Below are 9,305 nucleotides of genomic sequence, written 5' to 3'. Positions count from 1 at the left end.
TTGCCAGCTTCCTTGGTCTGTACTCGGATGTGGATCAGTGTATAAAAACGGGATGAGTTGACGGATAAATGGTGCATTTCAGTGACTCTGCAGCCATATTAGACACCAATGAATATTAAATGGATTCATTTATGGGCCAGTTTGATTGTATCTACCCACAATATCTCGTGCCAGTCTTGGGGAAGTGTTGATAAGAGGAGCTGGATGTCATCAGGCTCTTTTTCTCAAGTCATTAAGCCATACAGTTTATTCCAAGCAAAGTGTTGCCCATTTGAATGAGCACATTAGCAAATGTCTTATGATAATTGAGTGCTTGAGTTGCAGAACTGCAGAATTGTATTCATTAGTAGAGTCACACATTTTTTATTAGCACCTTATTCTGTTCCAGGGCTGCAGGCAGCGTTGCCTGACAACATGCGGCTTCTGCCTTCCTCACAATGAGGAGAAATTTAAGCAGTGAACTTCCATAATTAGGAAAATTGTTAAAAAGAAATCTGATCAGGGACTTAAGTGTCCAGAGTTTTGTGTTTCCCATAAGAATTTAGGTCAATTTACCAAAGCGTACTTCAGGCACAGGAGAGCAATTCAATAAAGCAGTCTGGTACAAATCCATAGATAAATGATGCTTCACATTCAATTACACTGAGGATTTTATCTTTACATTTCAATGATTTTGTCAATTAGTCCACATGGTATTTCTTAATTCATCAAGGACTCTGGCCCTGTGTAAGCAGTTATTAGATTAGCTGAGGAAGTGGAAAGAAGTGAGAGCAAGAGCACAGGATGTGCTTTAGTTCCTTTTACCTAAAATAAATTCACCAGTAAATGAGCTACCTACACCATGCTAATGCTCTTTGTTATCTTACAGTGATCCGTGCTATTTGAAGGTTGCGCTTTTGCAGCAAACCTGAAAAGATGGCAAACAGTCATGTATTTATATAAATTTGACACATCACAACTGTCATGCAAATAGCAGCAAAACAAATCGATTCACAAGGGAGCCCATGCACAGACCTTGAAAACATACTTGCAACAGAAATTAATTGGAGAGAAAATAACTAATTCTGACATTCCCTGAAGAGGGTCTTTTATCTTATAAATACTGGCTGCAAACTTGAGTATTTGTGCTCAAGTAACACAACACTGCAGATGATAGTATTCGTATGGCTCAGCCCCAGGGGCCGAGCACGACAAAGAATACTTGTTTCGCAACTGCATAACCAAGTCCCAACATGGGCCTGTGACTGTGCCCAACCTCACCTAGAAACCTGCTCCATTTGCATTCTGACTCTCCTGACACCAGCCGACACAATCGGAGGGGATACGGCATCCTAAAGATGCCATTGGAGGTTTCCACATAAATTATTCCTCTATTCCCTGATCCCTCCTCCCTCTCTTCTTCCATGTGTGCTCCTCCCTTCCCCTCATCATTTGTCCCATGGCTTCTTTACATCACGGTTCATGCAAAGGAGAAAGTGAATTCCAACTTTTTCCAAGTTTTGCTGCCTAATTAGAATCCTTATTTACCTTCCTGAGGCTGCGGGGTGACCCAGAGTATCAGGCTTTTAAAGGCTCGAAATCAAATGTTTCGTTCAGCATTGAATCTGTGGATAAAAACAGCATTGTGAAATAAATTGCACCCTAAAGAAAACCTACTGAACTAATAGCCAACTTAGCAAACCAAAGACATGTTTATGGCACAGGGAACAAAACACCCAGTCTTTCCCAGTTGTTTTGGTTTTCAAAGTTCAAGAGACACAAACAGTTAAAGGTATTTTGCCTCTCAATGGCAGCTAGTCTACACTATTGACCTGTTAGTTGAGGAGTGGGCAGTTAATTTACCCAAATGGCCACATGAGCGGCTATGTTTGCTACCAAGGGCCAGACCATTAGCTGATTAGATTAGATTATGTTACTGTATTTTTTTTCCATTAAGACACTAGTGAAAAAAACTTAAACATTTGCAAATTCTTGTATTTTACTGTCTAGTCTGACAAGGTTAATTCAAACTGTAATCCCTGTCAGTTCCAGAGGTGGAGCCATTTGAAAATGTAATTTCCTTAGAAACAGTTGCTAGGTAGCCAGCCACTCAAAATAACTTTTGTAACTTTATCTATAAAAAAAAGAAAGTTTGTAACAAGAAATATAAAGCCTTTTATTGAGAAAGTCATTATGAAATTTATATTTAAATTCATAGCTAACTAAAGCATTTTGCTTTCAGTGACAGTTTTATTTATTATAGGATGTGTTATTTTAATTCCTGTTTGCTCTTTCAGGAGCATCTGAAGTCAGTATTTACTTGTAGCGCCGTCTAGCTGTGCTCGTCACCACTATTTTTGATAGTGAATTCATGCAGTCTTTGGAGTCTATTTTGTCATCAAGCTAGGCTTTTTCAATGATAAATTAAGTTTTTAAGTCTTCACTAATAAATATTGTAATATACTGCTCAAAAAAATAAAGGGAACATTTCACTTTAATTTTGTGTGTGGCTCCAAATCCAGGCCTCCATTGGTTAATAAATTTGATTTCCATTGATGATTTTTGTGTGATTTTGTTGTCAGCACATTCAACTTTGTACAGAACAAAGTATTCAATGAGAATATTTCATTCATTCAGATCTAGGATGTGTTATTTGAGTGTTCCCTTTATTTTTTTGAGCAGTGTAGAAGATCCAATCTAAAAAAAGCAATTAACTTATTCTGACTAAATTTCTCAATTTCCATTGCTAACTTTGATTGAGATGATGTTTATTACATGTGAAATACTGACTGCTTACAGTTATCCAACAACAAAATGTATTTTGAAAAATCCAAACTATCCTATTTTCTCCTATCTTTATATCTAACTTAGCAAAGGGAATACATGAAGTCTTGGTTGGCACATCGTTTTCTATGGCCACAAATTTGACCATTAATTTACTTTTCCCAGTGAAACTTCATATACCCATGGCACTTTTTTTTTCCCTTTGTCCAATTAAATATAATTCTGAAGCTCTTTAAATCAGACTTCATCCGAATGCACAATCTAATTTTTCATTTGCTTTTGTACATGATATAAGACATCAAGTCAATAATAAATTAAATTACTTTTCCCATTCATTTTCTTCTATCTATAATTGATCTCTTCAGTTGAAATTCCGTTGTTCTTCTTATTCATCCAGTCTGTGGAGAGTCTGCGTGACATCACTGTGAACAGGGTCTTTCCCTCAAGATGCCCCTGCTGGAAAGTATTCACGCACACGCACACACGCACACGCACACACGCACACACACACACACACACAATCACTCACGCACGCACGCATGCACGCACACTTGTACTTTTATTCAAACTGAGGACTTTGTGTTGACTTCCTTTTATTTTAGTAACTGCATTTATGCCTAACCAAGAAATTTTCCCTATCCCTAACCCTAGGTCTTAAAACTTGATTCACACCATACCTCTAAACCTAAATATAAGAGCACAGTAGACCTGTAAAGAAAGTGAGGACGAGGAAAAGGACCTCACTTTCCACAAATGACCACCTTATATTGGCAAATGCTGTAATGCCTCTATATATAATATAATCACACGCCCGCACATGCTCACAACTCTCAATACCAAGAATATGCTGTAATTGACTTCTAATTTAGCCATTAGTTTCTTAGTTTTAATCAAAGCATATTATTTCACATACACAGCAGAAGACAACCAAATAACCTAGAACACGTTTAAATATTTTAATGTGTTTTGTACAACGTGAACATATTCAAGCTCAATCGACAATGCTGTATCAAGAGACAATAGAATTATTGTGATTTCTGGGTCATTCAATTTGTAATTAATAAAAAGTTACTGAGTTCTGAAACGAAGTAACAAAAAAATCAATCTACATAGCAATAATAATATTACTCAAGTAAAAGAAAAAGGTACAGTGCAGTAAAAGTACTCTTACAGGTACCTTTATTCCAAAAAAGTTAGTCAAGTGAATGTAACCAGTACTACCCACTTTTGAACATAGATAACATCAGTAGCCTATGCGCTACTTGTTAATAAGCTTAACTTGCTGTATTGGCATTAGCTAGTGATCTTATAGCTAACGTTAACTGCGTCTTATCGCTCATGTTGCATGCAAAGGCAGCTCTGAAAAACAGGTTACGACGTGCTAACAAAAGATTAAACAGATACTTGTAATGGCTGAAAAAAGTGAGAGAGGGCACAAATATGTTAAGTGCTGAAGCCCCTACTGCAGGGGTCCCCAAACTTTCTCCTGCGAGGGCCACATAACTATTCCCTTTTCTGGTTGGGGGCCGGTCTTAGTTTTTCGAGAAAGAAACCTTAGAAAACTTTTGTTGACGGGGGGGTAGTGAAACTGTGGACTGGGGGGGGGGGGTGGATTACTGCCGACGACATATTCGCGTTTGTAGATTGATTTTTACCCAGAATGCAAATGGAAAAAAACCGTGAGCAAAACGGTGACTGGTACTGACTAGTATATATCCCATTGAGGGAAACTAAGTTTCATATCTGCTCAAGAGCCCCCCTGGTGGTTGAAAAAAATCCACATTTATATGAAAAAAAACACTGAATGCTCTCTGGTATTGTTCAGGGGGCCAGACCAAATGAGGAGGCGGGCCAGATCCGGTATTGTTCAGGGGGCCGGACCAAATGAGGAGGCAGGCCGGATCCAGCCCGCGGGCCGTAGCTTGGGGACCCCTGCCCTACTGCATCAAATCCATATAGGAATAGCAGAGTTGGCTACTCTGAGGTAAAAACAACAAACAGCTTCCAGTTCTGGGGGGCATGGCTAACCCTGTGGCAGGCAATGCCTCCCAATGCCTGGCTATACCGCCGGGCCCAGATTAGAAGACGTCTGAGTGAAGTCAAGCTATCAGCAAGAAGTCCATTCTTGAAGAACATAACATGCTTGAAAGGTTATAATTTCCCAAACAGTATTTTGACTTCCCAACAAAGACGTGACACATTTGATGGAGAAAGGATCTTTGTTAGTTTGATCTTTTTGTGTCCAGGGGGAACCATTTATTAGATCACCCCAAAACCCTGAATTCATACCATAGTACGCCATGAAGACAGTAAAGTGGTGGTTCAGGCCTTAGACTGTGGAGCTGTTTCTCATACTATGCTGTCAGGCCTACTTACTGGATGCCAGGTTTCATGGACCAGTTTGACTACATAAAAATAATCAACACAGTCAGGTTGCCTCATGCCAAAAAGAAAATGCTTCTAAAATGGGTGTTCCAATAAGTCAACAACCCAGATCAGCAAGAATAATGTTATGAAGGAGCTAGTAAAACCCACAAAATGATATAAAATAAAACTTGCATGTTGACATAAACAGAGCTGTTTCTAAGACAAACCTTAGGAATGCAGAGGAATTGTATAATATAGTGAAGTTGTTTTAGGCTCTAATACCTGTTCAGAGGCGACTGAAGTTGATCAAATTAATGCAACACAGATCTGAAGAATTTCTCAGAAACCGTAATTATACAACTAAATATCAATTCAGGGATTTCCAGGAAAGTTGAACTCCCAAACATTAGCAAGTGAACAAATCTGTCTAGAAAAGTAGTGATTGTTTTTGAACAGCTTAACATTCAATTATTCTGTAAGTTTCATCACCAAGTTAAGTCAACTCCATTTTATTTGTGTGGCACATTTCAGCAATAAGGCAGTTCAAAGTTATCTATGTAAAGAAAACATAGCACAATAAACAAACAAAAAAGAAACGTTACATTACAGTGGCAAAATAAAGAGAAGTAAGGAAACATTCCAATCCAGACTATGACTGAAGCTCTGTGCTGACTCTTGAACATTCTTATAGTGATAACAAATCTTTTTTTGGTTTGTTTTGTTTTATTTAGACTGAAATCTGCTGTGTTCCCAGTGCATTTGTCTGCATAAAATAAAAGCTGCCATAAGGACTTTGAACATTACATCACTTCCCTGCTGTCACTTTGAAGACAGTGGTACATTCACACGAACTAGTTTGAAGGTTTGGAACTCATCTTTTTTGTATATGACTTTTATCCTCTGTAAGATTAGCAAAACATAAGGAAAAAGAGAAGACTCAATTGTATCTATTTCCTGATTCAGGCAACAAAATATTACCAAACCAATTCTGAAGCTGAGCTAAAATCTGGAAAGGCGTTTATTTTTTTTAACTGTCCAAAGAGCAGCTTTCATTTACAGTTTGGCTGCTGTTGGATTTCTTTCCTAGTACAATTTTCTTATTCTTAAAAATTATTTGGCATGATTTCTATAGTGTTCCATGAAAAGTTGAAGGACAGAAATACTGGATGTTGGTAAAAAAAAAAAACAACAAAAAAAAAAAAAAAAAAAAAAACTCCCCATAAAAACAATGGAGAGCTGTTAATGACCCATCAAGCAGATGCTTCACTGAAAAGTGGAACTGACTTCTGCGACACTAAATACCAGACCCTCGAAGTCCAGGTGTTCAACAATGGCAGTTTCAATTTTTACACACCTTTTAGGTTTATTGGCAACAGCTCATTAGTTGGTCCTTCACTTCTCCTGTGCATGAGTTGCACAAGTGTTTTGAGCATCTGGAGAATAGTACCTAAAATGTCACGTGGATAACATCTTAACCCTCTCCCCAGCAGCAAACATGATGTGATGTGCAGGAGAAATCTTGTAGGTTTTTACTGTTCGGAATATGTTTCTACTCAAGAACAAGAGTTCTTTCAGTCACTCTGTGGGGAAATGCTAAAACGTGGCCACACATTATAGGCTACTGGTAACGCTTAGATTAGTTACGGGGCGCAGAATAAGACGAAAACAGTGGCAACTCTATACTTCTGTATGATTCAGTAAAATTGTTTTTCAGTTGAAAAATGTATAAAGTTACTTCTCACTCACTGTTGGTTTTTCTGTAATGATGAAGTCACTCTTTGTTGATATAAAACAAAGAATTTTCTTAGGGCTTTGAACACAGACTTTTGAAGTGCAACGTTAAGTCAAATAAAATTTTCCATTTACAATGTCTCACAATTAAACATCAGCTGTGGATATTAGACACATATGAGGGTGGCTGCACTGTTTAAAGATCCTAGTTATCCAGAAAAAAAATATATATATATATTCTTTTCTTTTTAATCAGAAAACAAACTTCTTGCTTTGGAGAATATACAAATAAGTACTAATGAGTCTACATCGGGTTGCAATCAGTCAACATCTAGATGAGTCTGTACAGAGCAGTCTTGTGAATCAACCAGCAACTACAGTCAGGTTATTATTTAACAGGTGGGTTAAAAAACATGTTAAATGCTTGAAGTCATGAACCATGTAGTCATTAGAAAGACAAGAAAAGGAACAAACAGACAATCCAAAAATAACCAGAATTGGGGCGTTACCGCTGTTGGCTAATGCTTATTTTATTTTCAGGTATGAAAAGATTTTATGTACATAACAAACCAATGGTAACTTTTTATTACAAGGGTGTAGTTGATGGACCATAAGTCGGATCAAACAAAGTATTGTACAAGTGACATTTTTTTGTAGTTAAAGATATGTTAGAGAAATAGATTGAGAGTAAGTGGGGAGAAAAACGAAAACCACTCCTCTGTTAGACTTGAACAGCACAGCATCTTTCTCTGATAGGCTGTTTCCCCTCCCGGTTCATCACTGTCAGGTTTATTCAGTTATGTCATAGCTGACATGGTGATGGCCTCAGAGAGTGATCTAATATCATCTCAAGGCAGTTTGTTTCAATAGTATGTAAAACAATATAGTAAACACATGCAAATTGTAGATAAAAGAAGATTGTACCTGTTATTGCAGCTTCAAGGTGCCAATTTAACTTGCGTATACAAATAAGGAGTATGTGCTGTCATTTATTTCAGAAGAGCTATTGTTGTTAGGTGAACTCAGCAATGGTTACCTTACAAGCAGAGGCATCTCTGCATCAAACAAAAGGAACTTGCATACTTAAGGTCATGTTTTCCTTAGAAATCTTTACTGAAAGAGGTGCAACAAATCAGTCAAAACATAAACACCTCTTTGACAGGCTCTTAAACAGTGGTCTAAAACTGCAGTTCTCAAGAACCAGAGTCCTGCAACTTGTAGATGTGTTCCTTGTCCAGCACACTTGAATTAAATGGCAAAACTGCCTCACTAGCAGTCAGTCTACCTCCACAAAGCTCTTCTAATGAGCTAATATTGGAGCCAGGTGTGCTGAAGCAGAGAGGCGTCTAAAAGCTGTAGGACATCGGCCCTTGAGGACTGGAGTTTGAGTTTGGCCATGTACATCAGAATTCTCCCTAAATTGCTCAATACCTTTTTTCAGCAAACATTTAAACCTGCTTTTACATAATTTTCCACATATTAAAAAAAAAAAAAAAAAAAAAACTCTGTGTTGGTGTCAGCATGAGGAAACCAAGTGGATTTTGTGGAACAAACTGTCTTGTCTTTGGAGCATGTCTGCAACTTTAATTGTGCTTGGAATACTGCACGTATATTGAGATCAGAGCTGTGATAATTCCAGTGTGGGAATCAGTAATAATCAATAATCATATGTACCACCATTCTAGATAAATTAATTTTGTTTACAATTTTAAGTCAAGTGCCCTGGGCCCATTTTTTTAAGCCTAATTATGTCACTCTAGCATGGCACTCCATTCACAAAAGCGTTCTTTGATTCACTGTTTGCTCATCAGCTTGAGACAAGGAAGGAGTTTATAAAATAAGATCTTGGATTTTTCAGTGGCCTTTGACCTGCACAGCTGACTCATTACTGTTTGTCACAGGAGAGCTGAACATTTCTGACAAGCATGTACAGCAGAAGGAGATCAGAGGAAGAAATGGGTTGTTTCAATTTTCTCAAAATGCCTTTCTGCGGTTGAAATGGACTGAAGGGACATCAAACACTCTTGGCTGTGTCGCTCTCAGAGGGGAAGACAGACAAAATTATTTGATGCCATCTCAGGCTCGCCAGTGTTGGGGTTCACGATGTAGCTTGCAGGGATTATTAGCTTGTAGCAAGTATTCATGGCACTCACGATTATTATTGTGGAGAGACTGAACAATGGATTGTCTGCTGTAAAAAAAGTGAATGGTTAGAAGTTGTAACATGTGCCAAAACAATGACCCCGTGCATCTCTTTCAACAAAAGCAGAGAGGGGAGGGTGCGGATGTTTCCGCCTCCCTTGGGTGCAATCTGACTCGGATAAATATTTGCTGTGTGGTTTGAACATCACACAAAGCCATTGTGATGATCTTGTGGAGCTTGTTGCGATTGGTGTAGACTACCACAGAAATGAGTTGTAGTTTTTCAGAAACTTTCAGTTGAA

The sequence above is a fragment of the Poecilia mexicana genome, unplaced genomic scaffold (genome assembly GCF_051168715.1).
Source record: "Poecilia mexicana isolate PSO_F unplaced genomic scaffold, ASM5116871v1 scaffold_3, whole genome shotgun sequence".
NCBI classification, from domain to species: Eukaryota; Metazoa; Chordata; class Actinopteri; order Cyprinodontiformes; family Poeciliidae; genus Poecilia; species Poecilia mexicana.
This window is presented reverse-complemented; position numbering follows the sequence as displayed.